The sequence below is a fragment of the Cloeon dipterum genome, chromosome 1 (assembly GCF_949628265.1).
Source record: "Cloeon dipterum chromosome 1, ieCloDipt1.1, whole genome shotgun sequence".
NCBI lineage: Eukaryota > Metazoa > Arthropoda > Insecta > Ephemeroptera > Baetidae > Cloeon > Cloeon dipterum.
Window position 1 is genome coordinate 37,122,104 of NC_088786.1, and position 11,820 is coordinate 37,133,923.

The 11,820-nt window shown below is 40.0% G+C and overlaps 1 long non-coding RNA gene across 1 annotated transcript; it reads right to left on the minus strand.

The window, feature by feature from the left end:
• Window positions 1-6,451: 6,451 nt before the first annotated feature.
• On the minus strand, window positions 6,452-9,792 carry LOC135948280 (uncharacterized). The gene is made up of 9 exons (XR_010575790.1): window positions 9,321-9,792; window positions 8,822-9,001; window positions 8,691-8,760; window positions 8,170-8,259; window positions 7,795-8,115; window positions 7,554-7,742; window positions 7,341-7,488; window positions 6,894-7,040; window positions 6,452-6,764 (listed from the first exon to the last, which is right to left on the minus strand). It is a non-coding gene; the product is annotated as an uncharacterized LOC135948280 (long non-coding RNA).
• Window positions 9,793-11,820: the final 2,028 nt, after the last annotated feature.

Genomic DNA, 11,820 nt, shown 5'->3' on the forward strand with positions numbered 1-11,820 from the left:
CCAAGGGATTTATTTTGCCAACCGAGGATAATTAATTCTTCCAGGTTCGGAGTGTTCGACCCCAAACACCGGATGAACTGAAAACGTCATCGTAAATTAAAGTTATGGAATGAAGTTTTTAAAAGTCAATTTACCTCTTGAAAACGAGAGTTGGACAACGACCATGTACGGGATCTGCAGTCCATTGGCCTCAGATCTTCGGTGTCAAGTTTTTTACGGGATTTCGAGTGGATCACGAAAGGCAGAATTGCCCATAATTTGTCGACGTGGTTTCCTTGACCGTCACACTCTAAGCGATGGTTCTTCATCATTTGAAACACTGCGGAAAGCATCTTATGCCGCACGGGTCCTGAAATTAACTTGTCGTTTTATTTTACTCATTTTACTTTGGCAATACAGTTTTAACATTTCTGCTAAGCACTTTTCGTGGGATATGAGATCAACAATGCCCAAGAACACGGAGCGGATAACATGGGAAATGGGACCCGAGTGGCTCCAAATGAGCTCAGGCCCACTTTGGCTGTATTTACGCTTCCCCGCACTGAGGTCATTTAATCTAAACTCCAGAAATTTCCCCTAATTGCGCTGAAAGTTTTCGTAAACCAACAAATGGCGAGTCCCCAGCCCGTTTCGCTTTTTGAGCACTTCGAGTCACTTTTACAAACCATAATATGCCATTTGCCATTTCTGACATTAAATAGTTAGCCAGTATTAGATCCCTGAACTGCTCAAATAACCCTTGCTTGGATATACGTGAGATTTCCTTCAAAATTCAAGCCAATGAACCGACATAAGTTATTTAATTAAAAATAATTTAAGTTATGTTGAGATAATTTAGGAGTATATATCCGTCTCACGTTATTTCCCAATATTTTTTATGGTAATTTTTTAATCTTTTGATATTGCTTTGCTTACCAATACAGGTGTTGGCCAAGTCCTTGTCATAATTTTCAATGTTGTCACACACGGTTTCGATTGCCATGTCCAATAGGCTTCGCGGCATCTGTAAGAAAAAAGGTTTTAGCAAGAAATGCAGTGTATAAAAGTAAAATAAAATTTTATTGATGAGCCAGTTAAATTCTTATGGCAACGAGGGATGAAAGGCAGAAATAAAATTAATAGACGACCTTTTTGATCCAATTTTCTCTTTTTCAAACAGACACTGTCGTGGACAAAAATAGGAAGGAAATTATGAAAATTGAATCTATATCAGGTCTAAATATTCAGTATCCGAATTTTAATAGAACCAAACCATTTTCACTCTTGAAATCTGTGTGCTCTCATTGCATGTAGTGAAAATACCGTAAAAATTAATTTAAACTTTTCTATGGGTGCGATAAATCTGAAAATTGGTGTCCAGACCGGATGCGGTTTTTGCGTGCATTTGAGTCATCAATTAAATATCTTAAATTTTCATCTCTTTGGAATTTGTCGTAAATTTTCGATTTCCTGTGTTCGTTACGGAAAAAAGCAATTTTGGAATTAAAAAAAAATTTCTCCAACTAGGATTTTGCTCGCATCGGATCATACATTTTGTCTTAAAATTATTCCTGATAATTTTCGCTTCGATTGTGGATCATTTTTTACTTTTTTTCATTCGCCGGAGATATTGTCGGCGGAAGTTTTATGAGCTTACTTTGCCCCTCTTATTTTTCACCTGTATAACGCGACCCTTCTATGCGCTAGCAAGCGGGGAGGAGGAGGATTGAAACCTAGGCCTATAAGAAGAATAGCCACACCAAGGGAGCACTTTTATAATTATAATTGGGGCCATTTGCCTATACACCGATATCACAATACGGTAGCCGGCACCTTATCTGCAAAGGGCGTGCCTTGTCTCAAATAAAATTCACCCCCACGGCACCGCAAGTTAGTATTGATGGACAAGGGGCTTCAGTGCCGCTTGGCCCTGCGGGCGTCCGACGGGCCGCTCCACAGCCCACCTGGCTCCCTGGCTGCTCGCGCCCACTGACCTCCGGTCCGACGGGCGACTGATTGTCGAGAGAACCGCGTATGGCCGCGAGGTCAGGTGGCGCGACTCGACGAAGGTTGGTGGTTTTGGTAAGAGGAGCCGTGACAGAAATGCGTCTTTTATTGTCAGTAGTGCAACTTGTTTTATTTATCTATTTTCGTGGTTGAAGTATCAGCAATTTTCACCCGTATGTAGTGCGGGTCTGATATGAAATAGCTTAATGAATATTCTCGCAAAAAAACCATTTCGTTTCGCCTGCTGTCGTGCGAGGCTAAAGGTGCAGTAAGGGTGCACTGCTTATCGCGCACACCTTTTACGCTGCCAGCTGGCAGTATACCTCTCCGCCTCAGGGCTCAGGGCGCAAGGAGGTGGCGACTCAATAAATTTTGGTGGAGGCAATAACTATATTGGCCGCTGCAAGCACATGAGAAAGAAATTGGAATAAAATGAAACCATCGTCGGCTGCGCACTCGTTTTGAAAACGGGAAAAAATCTATTTTTAATTTTTCTATGGGTTCCAACAATCTCAAAAACGGAACAAAGACGCGTTGTTGAAACAGGTGTTGTTTTAAACAGGTGAAAAAATATCATGCTTTTTGAAAAAATATAAAATCGGTTATTTTTTATTCCCCGTGTTATTCTTTTTTGGGAAATTTAAAAATTAAAGTTTTATAATCTTCACATTCAATCTTGTAAAAATATTCAAGGTTGCGATTTGCCTCAAAAATTGCCAGGTAAATGTCGCGTCAATTCTTCCTGAATTTTGCTCGACTTTTGTCTGCAACGCGGCGCAGGGGCCGCAAAAAGTGTGCGAACGGGCGGACGCGCCTTATTATGGCGCATCTACTGCCCCCAGAAACACCACCCTTTGGCCCTCGGAGCATCCGCTCGGCCCCGAAAACAAAAAATTTGAATTGTCAAAAGTCGCGTTTTTTATATTTAAAAATTCATAACTTTGCTCCTAGGGCTCATACGGTAAAATAATAACGTTGGTTGTTCTTGCCGTAAATTTCTGCGTACGTGGAGTCTCATCGCAACCCTCTTCCGCCCCGTCCACCCCTAAACCCGCCAAAAATTGACGCAGGAGTGCAAATTGGGCGAAAACCAGCATGCATGCCGTATTTCAAGTAAATTAAGGAAAACAATAGAAAAATAATCCAACAAAACATTTGACACTCAACATTGAAAAAAAGTAAAACAAAACTTATTTTTTAAATAATTTGAGAAACTTAAAAACGAAACAGCCAACAGTATATTTCTTTAATTTAAAAAAGGCAAGTGCACGCTTTCATTTGCGCTCACATCAAGGAAACTAAATACAATAGCACAGAATAAAACAATTAATTTCACGCGAACCATGTGCTCCATTCAATTTAAATTGGAAGCTTGGCTGCTTAATTGTACTAAAAACACGCCTCAAAATTATTAGCTGGCAAGGATTTTATATTTTTACCTTGTACAAATTAAGGACAGGAACTCGAATGCGAGTTAAAAAACTATTCTTACCATTTCTGTTGCGTGTGCAGCGGCAGCGGCAGAGAGAACAGAACACACACGTAGCGAGCAAGCGAGGGTGAATGCACGACTGCGACGCATCTTGCTTTTAGGGGAGAGTCCAGTCGCCTCTTTTTCGTGCACGCATGGCGAGTGCGAGTATTATTGTTGCCGCAGGTGGTCAATCTGGCGGCAGCCTCAAAAGCCCTCGCATCTTCCCTCCTTTATTGCTGCGTTGGTCATCCTATTTATCCTCCCACGCTGTTTTTCTTCTTGCATTCCAGTGTATTTTTGGTGATTTGAAACTGCGTGCAGAGGGAATAACAATAACCTTTCACACAATGCGACGGATCCCTGGCCCAGCCACATTCGGCAGCCTCTCCAGCATGTGGCCGTGATCCCCCTTGTTCCCGCCCGCCCGAGACAAAATGCGCAAATTCAGTAAAAATCACGATTTCCAAATTTCTTTAATTAAAAAATTCTAACTTTGAGGTGGATTTTCTAGAAAATTTGCAGTACTGCCTATTTAATTTTTTAACTGTACATGAACTACAAATTAATACAAAAATCTTTGAGTTGTAAAATTTTTACTTTTTCGAGGTTTTATTTGAAGCCAGAAGCCATGCAATTAGGGGTGGAGGGTAAGCACCCCTAAACCCTTCAGCTGTTCAGAGGAGGTAGAGATGATACCAACGGTGGGTAAAATTTGCAATTTTGAAGGTTAGAACCCGAGATTTCGAGAGTGCAAATTTTGAAAGTCTTTATTTATAGTGATTTTAGTGTTTTGCCTACATTTCAAACTCCGAAATCTCGGGTTCTGACCATCAGAATTGCAAAAGCTCTCCACCGTTAGACTCGTCTCAACCTTTTCTAACCAGCTAAGGTATTTAGAGGGTGGTTAACTTCATCCCCTTTCAACCCCATTGCTGCAATTTTGATAAAAAGCGACCGCCGATCCTAGTAGAGCTCATTTTTGCACGTTTCAAGCTTTATGGCAACTTAGGGGTGGAGATCAAACAATCCTACACCCTTTATGTACTTAAAGGAGATTGAGACGAGCCCAACGATGCTTAATTTTTACCATTGTGATGCTTAGAACCCGAGATATAGAGGTGTAGAAAACTCCAAAAACATGAAAAAATTAGATAATTTTTCAATTTATTTTTTATATTTTATTGAGTTCTATAACCACGAGATTGCTCCTCAAATTATATTATTTAAGAAATGTTTAAATTAATTGCTTTAAATTTCTTTTAATTCATTATTTTGGTAAAAAAAAAACCAATGAAACACAGAGGAATTAAAGCTATGTTGATTTTATTGGCTAAAAAGTAAAAAGCGCTCTAATCGAGTCTTAAATTTGGGAAAGCCGACGTTAATGCACTTGTCGATTGTTCTTGGGTCCTCGTGGCTGGCGGCTGCGATGTGCTTCCTGAATCCACTTGTTTCTCTTTCCGAGGGTCCTGGACGGATGTGTTCGAAACTGCTGGTTCCTCTCTTCTGCTGGGATGAGAGTTCTGGACGGAGGAAGACTCTATTACTCTGACCATTGAATCGACCCACTTGTGGATTTGGGGCTGCACACATAAAATGAAGTATTTTTAGAACCGATCGAAATTCAAAAAAATTATTTAGGCCTAATATTAAACCACTCCGCACTAATAAAGTTCAAAAAGATGTTTCGCTCATCTATAAAACAAATCCATTCCACAATTTTACAGAGAAAGATTTTTCTTTTAGCTGCGAGGAGTGCGTTGCTGCCTGTTTTTACAACGTAACGCTCGAGATAATGGCACTGTTTGACATTTTAAGCAGTTCAACGCTAAGGAGAAGAGGATCGAGATTGAAAAATTTCTTGCCATTGTTGTTGAGATTTCAAACGGACAGCAGCGAACAGACAAAATCGACGTCTTGTAGGGGAGACGGTTTAACAGCTACTGATTGTGAGAAGAGGAGACCACACGCAAGCGCAGCTTGTGCGTTGAGCGATAAGGTTGCCAGCTGCCAGGTGGTCAACCTTCAAACCTCCGTATTCCTCTAGTGGACAACTTTTTTCTAAAATTTACTATTTCCGCGCAAAATTTGTCTGAAAAATATTAGTCTGGCCGTTTGAAAACCTCATTATTCAAAATATCGAAAATTAAGCTATTTTATTTGAGAAAAATCTCTGAAAATTGCATTTTTTTTCATTTTAATAATATCTATGAAAATATTTGATCTTCTAAATCTTTAAAAATATATCAAAAGGACATTTTGAGACGGTTTTACGTCAAATTAAATCACTTTTAGACGTTTTCGTCAAGATTTAAATATAAGATTGGTTTAAATATGTCCTAAAATTGCATGATTTGAAGCTGAGAGAACATATTCGATCATTTAAATTGCACATAGCCCTGCTTGTGATTGTATAGTATGCCGTGACACTCTTTGGCGTGATCTACCCCAGCGTGCGCCTGCAGAGCCAACGCGCGGCGGACAAGAATTACCGTTTTTATGTATTAACTCTGCTTCAGGTAGAACACAACCCAGAAGCAGCCAAAGAGTGTCACGCCACTCATTTTTAAAATTATTGACGCGGCCTCTTTTAATACCAGCTATGCCAGTCAAAATAAAGAGATTTTCCGCACCCACAATGCAAAAATAATAATAATAATCTAAATTCAGGAAATTTGCGGTATTGTTATTTGTTCCACGTAAATAAAATCACGCTTGAAATCAACGTATTATATTACGGGTGAAAGCTATTCTTTTTGAAGATCTGCTTGAAATTCATGACGTTAATATAATATCCTACTAAAATTAATAAGGCCATTAATTAATAAATAAATTAATTTCCACATCAACTGATGGAAGCTCTAGCGTCTAGATTAATTGAATAAAATGCCCAGTTCAAATTGAAATATTTAATTTTCGAAAGGAAAACTCCGTAAATTTCCTAATTTAATAAAAATAGTACAATTTTAGAAAAAAAATATTGGATTATTTTGTAATAAGTTCATGGATAAATAGTTTATTTGGGGCATAACGTACAGTTGCACAAATAGAAGTTAAAATTTGCATTTCTCAAATAAATTAGGTTAAATTAACGATTAAATTTGAAATATTAACAGCAGTGATGCCTTTGATGTTCGAGACATGCACGCAGCCAGCAGGATAATTTTAGGTTACGCGTGGCCAGCCATCAGTCACGGCGGAGACTCTAAGCTGCTGTTGGCCCTTGATGGCTCATCCAGGTCATAGTAGATGCTGAAGTGGTCATTGAGAGTGTGAGCGTGGAACTGCGCCTTCACCTCGTATTCTGGAATCAATAAAACGAGTTCATCAAATTAAATTAGAAAAATTGAACCATCCTGAGCGCGAATGGGCCGTGTAATAAATGAAATAATAAAATAATATATAATATAAAATAATATATGATTTAAAATACCTGTCAATAATCCTCATGTACTCTCTCTCTCTTTGTGGCAAATGTTGCAGGGGTGTGCCATTGCCCCGCTTTCTCAGACAGCAAGGGCTCCTGAGAGCCACGCCCACTGGCCTGCAGGGTTGATGTTGTCGTAGACCATCCAGCCACCTGATTGTGAGAGGAAATAAATAATGCAATACATCGTGTTGTATTTTTTGTTTGTTTGGAAATCCAACCAATTGTTGGTATAGCAGAAATTGCTGTTCAGGGCGATAACCTCCGACCCTGGATTGATTTCATAGCCGTAAAAACCATCTCTGAGGATGGAGTCGGCCATACCTGGAAGCCACTGACCCCAAAAGTCTGCAGCCAGGCTCATTTTTTGGTTTGTAGTAACGTTTTATTCAGAAGGAGGCTTTTTACCTCCCTAATTTCACCAGTAAAATTCATTTTAGAGAAAATAATTACCAACTCGTGGTTGCAGAAAATAGGCAGGACGGGCACGTTGGGGAAACGACCATGTCTCAGCATGTTCATCACCAGGGTGAAGTGGTCGGGGTCGAGCTCAGCGTTTCTCTCCCACGGTTGCCGTGAACATGACGTAGACAAGCGACAGCTAACAATTCAAATCAGATTAATGTTTCAACACTTTAAACTATAATGTCTAATTTTTATACTGACTGGTTCTGGGTGAGAAGGTTTTGCGCAAGGCGTGATCGGGAATGTCACAGTCGTGGTAATCACCCCCAGCAACCAGCGGCGGCCGAGGAATGTATTGCAGGCCCTGCGGAGGGAATTGTTGCCTGGAGTGTAAGTCAGGTCAATGTGGTTGTTGGTAATTTACAGCACTTCCATCGTTGGCTAGCCATCCTGAGTAAAAAAAGACAGAAATATTGGCACAAAGAGGAAATTTGTATCTCACTTCAGGTGGTTGTGGTATTTCTGGAGTCGGCTTTGGCCCTTAAAGTCGAGGATGAGTGAGGTAGATGTGCCAAAAGTGATTATTGGACAAAAATTGACGCGAATGTCTACATATCTGGCGACCACCTCCTCCCTGGTGCCCCAGCAACAGTCAAGTCCAACAGCCCTTGCAATTGGGCTTGACAATCGGCTCAAAAATCTGCCATTTCTGTGTCTTCATCTTCATCCTCGCCTGCCTCCACAGGTGGAAGAACGTCTTTCCTTGAAGTTCTACCTGTACTGCGGGTCACTCTCTAGGTCATCCAAGAGTTCAACATAATCCCTGAGGAGATAAATTAATTAATAATTATTTCCATCATGCGAGGAAATTGCTTACATGTTGGTTGATTTGAAGTCGTCGTGTAAATGTCAAACGCTGGTGCTCACGGGCAGTGTTCATCTGTCTCCACAGTCCTTGTAAAAGTATCTATAAAAATGAATAAAGTGTAAAAATTATTGTTGGCTAGGGCTGTGAATGTTACGGTTATTTTTTAAGCAAAAAATTAATACTAATTGTTGAAATTTTTGGTGCTCAAACCCGTCAACTTGGTTAGAATTTGCATTTTTCCGTGGAATATCTCAAGTTTTAGTGCAAATTTCAATTAACAAGTCACTTCCAAATCGCACCTAATGCACAAACATGTCAAGTTATTTTAAAAGAAATTAAACTTTGTCACACACTAAACTTAGTGTGAAATATCCTTTCTTAACAAATCAATTTAACGCCATTTTAAATCAAAATTATTAAAATCGCACATTTTTTTCAGATAAGACAATGCACGAGTTTTTTAGCCTTAGCCAAGGTCACCAATTTGACTAAATTTTACATAAAACAAGTTAAATAGCAAAAGACTCAACCCAGAACTGTGTCACCAGGGTTCAAAATTTGCTTAGATGAGACTTTGAGCGGATCAAGTTGTCGTTGTTGCTGAAAATAATAGTTTAATTGTAAATTCAGATCAAAATCGGGGATTTAATTTGGAAGTCACCTTATTTGTCCCTATAGCCAGGGAATCAGGGAGAGCCTGAGACTGTAAGAGGATGGGTTTGCATCCAATCACCGTGTAAGGCTCAAGCTGCTTTGGATTTGCAATCGCGTCGAAAGGCCACCATACACAGTTGACTGATGCCCACAAGCTTTTTCAGAAGGCAAAAATCTCCACTCCACGCTACAATCATAGAAAATGGGGTTTAAAGGAGAGGGTGATTATTTTAAAATTCTGCGTGTATTACAGGTTTGCAAAACCCGTAATATTTTCTAAAAACAAAACTATTCTTGCGGTTTCACGGTCATTTCCTTAAAATAATAAGCATTTAAGCAGATCATTAATATCAAATTCTGGATGGCAAAAATATTAAAATTATAGTTAATAAAAAACAATTTTAGCGCCAATGACTTCAAAAATAAATTAATTTTTTAAAGAAGAAATCGATTCCCTCTGGAAATAAAAATTTAAACCGGGAAATATGAAATTAGCTCCAACACACCATGAATAATAGGTTCTTTCATTGGCCTGTAATCCTTGGCCTCGGTCACACATTTGGCTGGCAAACGTGAACTCAACGACGAAGACCTGCTGCAGGAAGAGGTTGCCGTCAACGCCACGGCCTGCACAGTCAGCTTGCGCCGCTTTGAATGCTCGGTCCACATGAAGCTGCTGCATGGCGTCTGTCAGCTTCACATTGCTCAGTTCCCTCAGCTTGGATAGGCACAGGTCCAGCAGCTCACCCACTCGGACAGATCAGAGGCTTCATCAACTTCGTCGTTTTCCTCGTCAAGTTTTTCCAGAGGACCAGAGGCGTCTCCTCGGAGCCTCTTCAACATTTTCAGAGTTGTCAGTCACAGAATTAGCGTAAACTTGTGCGTAAGAAGGCTCTTCTCAGACTCTGTAGAGGCTTGCATGCTTCTCCTTTCTGTCAGTGTGACTCGCGCAGGGTTGATAACTCGGATGAAGGCTTCTAACGCCTGAAAGCAAAATTAATTCATTAATTTGAATCTAATTAATTTACTTTTATTGATCTCTAATCAATTTTTAGATATTTTATATTGCTATTCAAAATTACAAGAAAAACCGAGGTTATTTGTTAAGCTCGGATTTGAGTTGTCAAAAATTTATGGAAAAACCAGTACTTAAATAACAATTGATTTAAAACAAAAGGAATATTTTAGATAGGATGAGAATGTGAATGCAATTCTGAACCTGCCTGCCCTTAACTCCTTCCGGTTCCTGGCCCCGAAAGTAAGTTAACAATCAAGAATTGCTGGGAGCTTGCAACTTGCCTGTCGCATCCTCTTCTGCAGAATTGAATGGTGCCTTGCTTAGGGATGGCCTCAGTGATGTCCACTGTTATCCTGAGACAGCTGACGCACTTGTCAACAGAGGGTTTGGTTCGATCCCAACCTCACACTGGCAGCAAAAAGGCTGAAACGCTGAAAGATATATAATAATAAAACGGATGATGCATTCCATTAAAATGTGTTTCTATCTATTTATTCATGTTTAGCCCACGCAGCTTTGCTGGTCATATCGCTCATTTACTCCGTGGCGAATATTTAACTCAGTTTGCGGAATCACACTCTCGATTTTCAAGAAAAAGATTGAAACAGACGGAATTAAAGTCCTGATTCATGCGGTTGCTCTGTTTATTGTTGATTTGATTTGTAGCATTGACAGCCACGCCCACCTGAGAAGGGACTGGCTCGGCTCTGCTGCCATCTATATTCCCTTTACTCATTCTCTTCTCTTGGCGCGAGGGGAAAAATACGTTGTAATCAATCCATTCTATCTGATTGTGTGAGCCCCTTCAGTCCAAATCCAAACACAGTCCGTAGGCTTTTGTGAAAATAAATATTAATTCAAATAAAAGCTTATTTTATTAAGAAAGCCTCAGTCCACAATAAAAATAGGATTGAGAAGCAAAACATTGAATTAAAAATCCTAAAAAATCAGGATCCACAGCATGCTTTTCCATTGTCAAATCGAATGAAGCCACTCGAGCGTGACATATATACCTCCGACTTCTTTGACACTCCTGCTGAGAATGCTGTTAACAATGCGAGCCAAGCTTTTTCCTGAGGGCGCTGGCCACCTCCCTGGCGAAGACGCCGCGCGGAGGTGCGACTGGATGACGACGGCGACGCGGCGCTGTCTAAGGAAGAGGATGAGATGCTTCCAAGACTCCAAGTGTCTGAGAAAATCGAGAAAATTGATCAATCCCCAAATTTGCAAGAAAATTAAGCGGAATTTCTTATTTAAATTTCAATAGATGGTAAAGAGAACTCAACAAAAGAGCGCGTACGCTTGTTTATGATTTTTCATTCTTTTATAATTGGTCCTGATTTGATTTTTTTCACATTTTATTGCTGGTTTTCATTGACCGCACTAATGCAATTATTGTTGGCACTTAAAAGTCCAATTCAAATCAGCAATAATCGATAAAAAACTGGATTGTAAGAAAAGTGTTAACCAGGGATTGGTGGCCTGGAGGACTGCAGCTGGTGGCGGAAGGCGTCGCTGACGGTGCCAGGGCGGCCGAGCCCGAAGCTGGCCCTGCTGACCCTGGCGCCGCCGCCGCCGAGCAGGTCCTGGAAGTTGGTCCCAATTGCGCCAGTCGTCGCCCTTCACAAAGTGCAGGTGCGCTTTAAAATCGCTGAGCAAATTCGTCAGGTACGCCACGTCAGAGGCCTGTCAAAAACACAAAATATTTATTTTTATCGATGGTTTTAGCAAATTAAGTTTTGTTCCTCTTTAAAAGCTTTTCAATCAGGAAATAAGAAAATTTGCAATAATATATATTTAAATTAAAATGTCCCAGTTATTTCCTGCGGTGCAATGTTACAATCAAGCTAGAAAATTGGAGCTTCAAATGAACACATTATTTCTGTTGCGGTCCTTATTTTTTTGTTTCTATGATTTGGAAAAAGATGTAGGGTCCAAAAGTGAGAGCATTTTGAGAGTGGTTTATTTCATCCCAAAGGAAATATCCC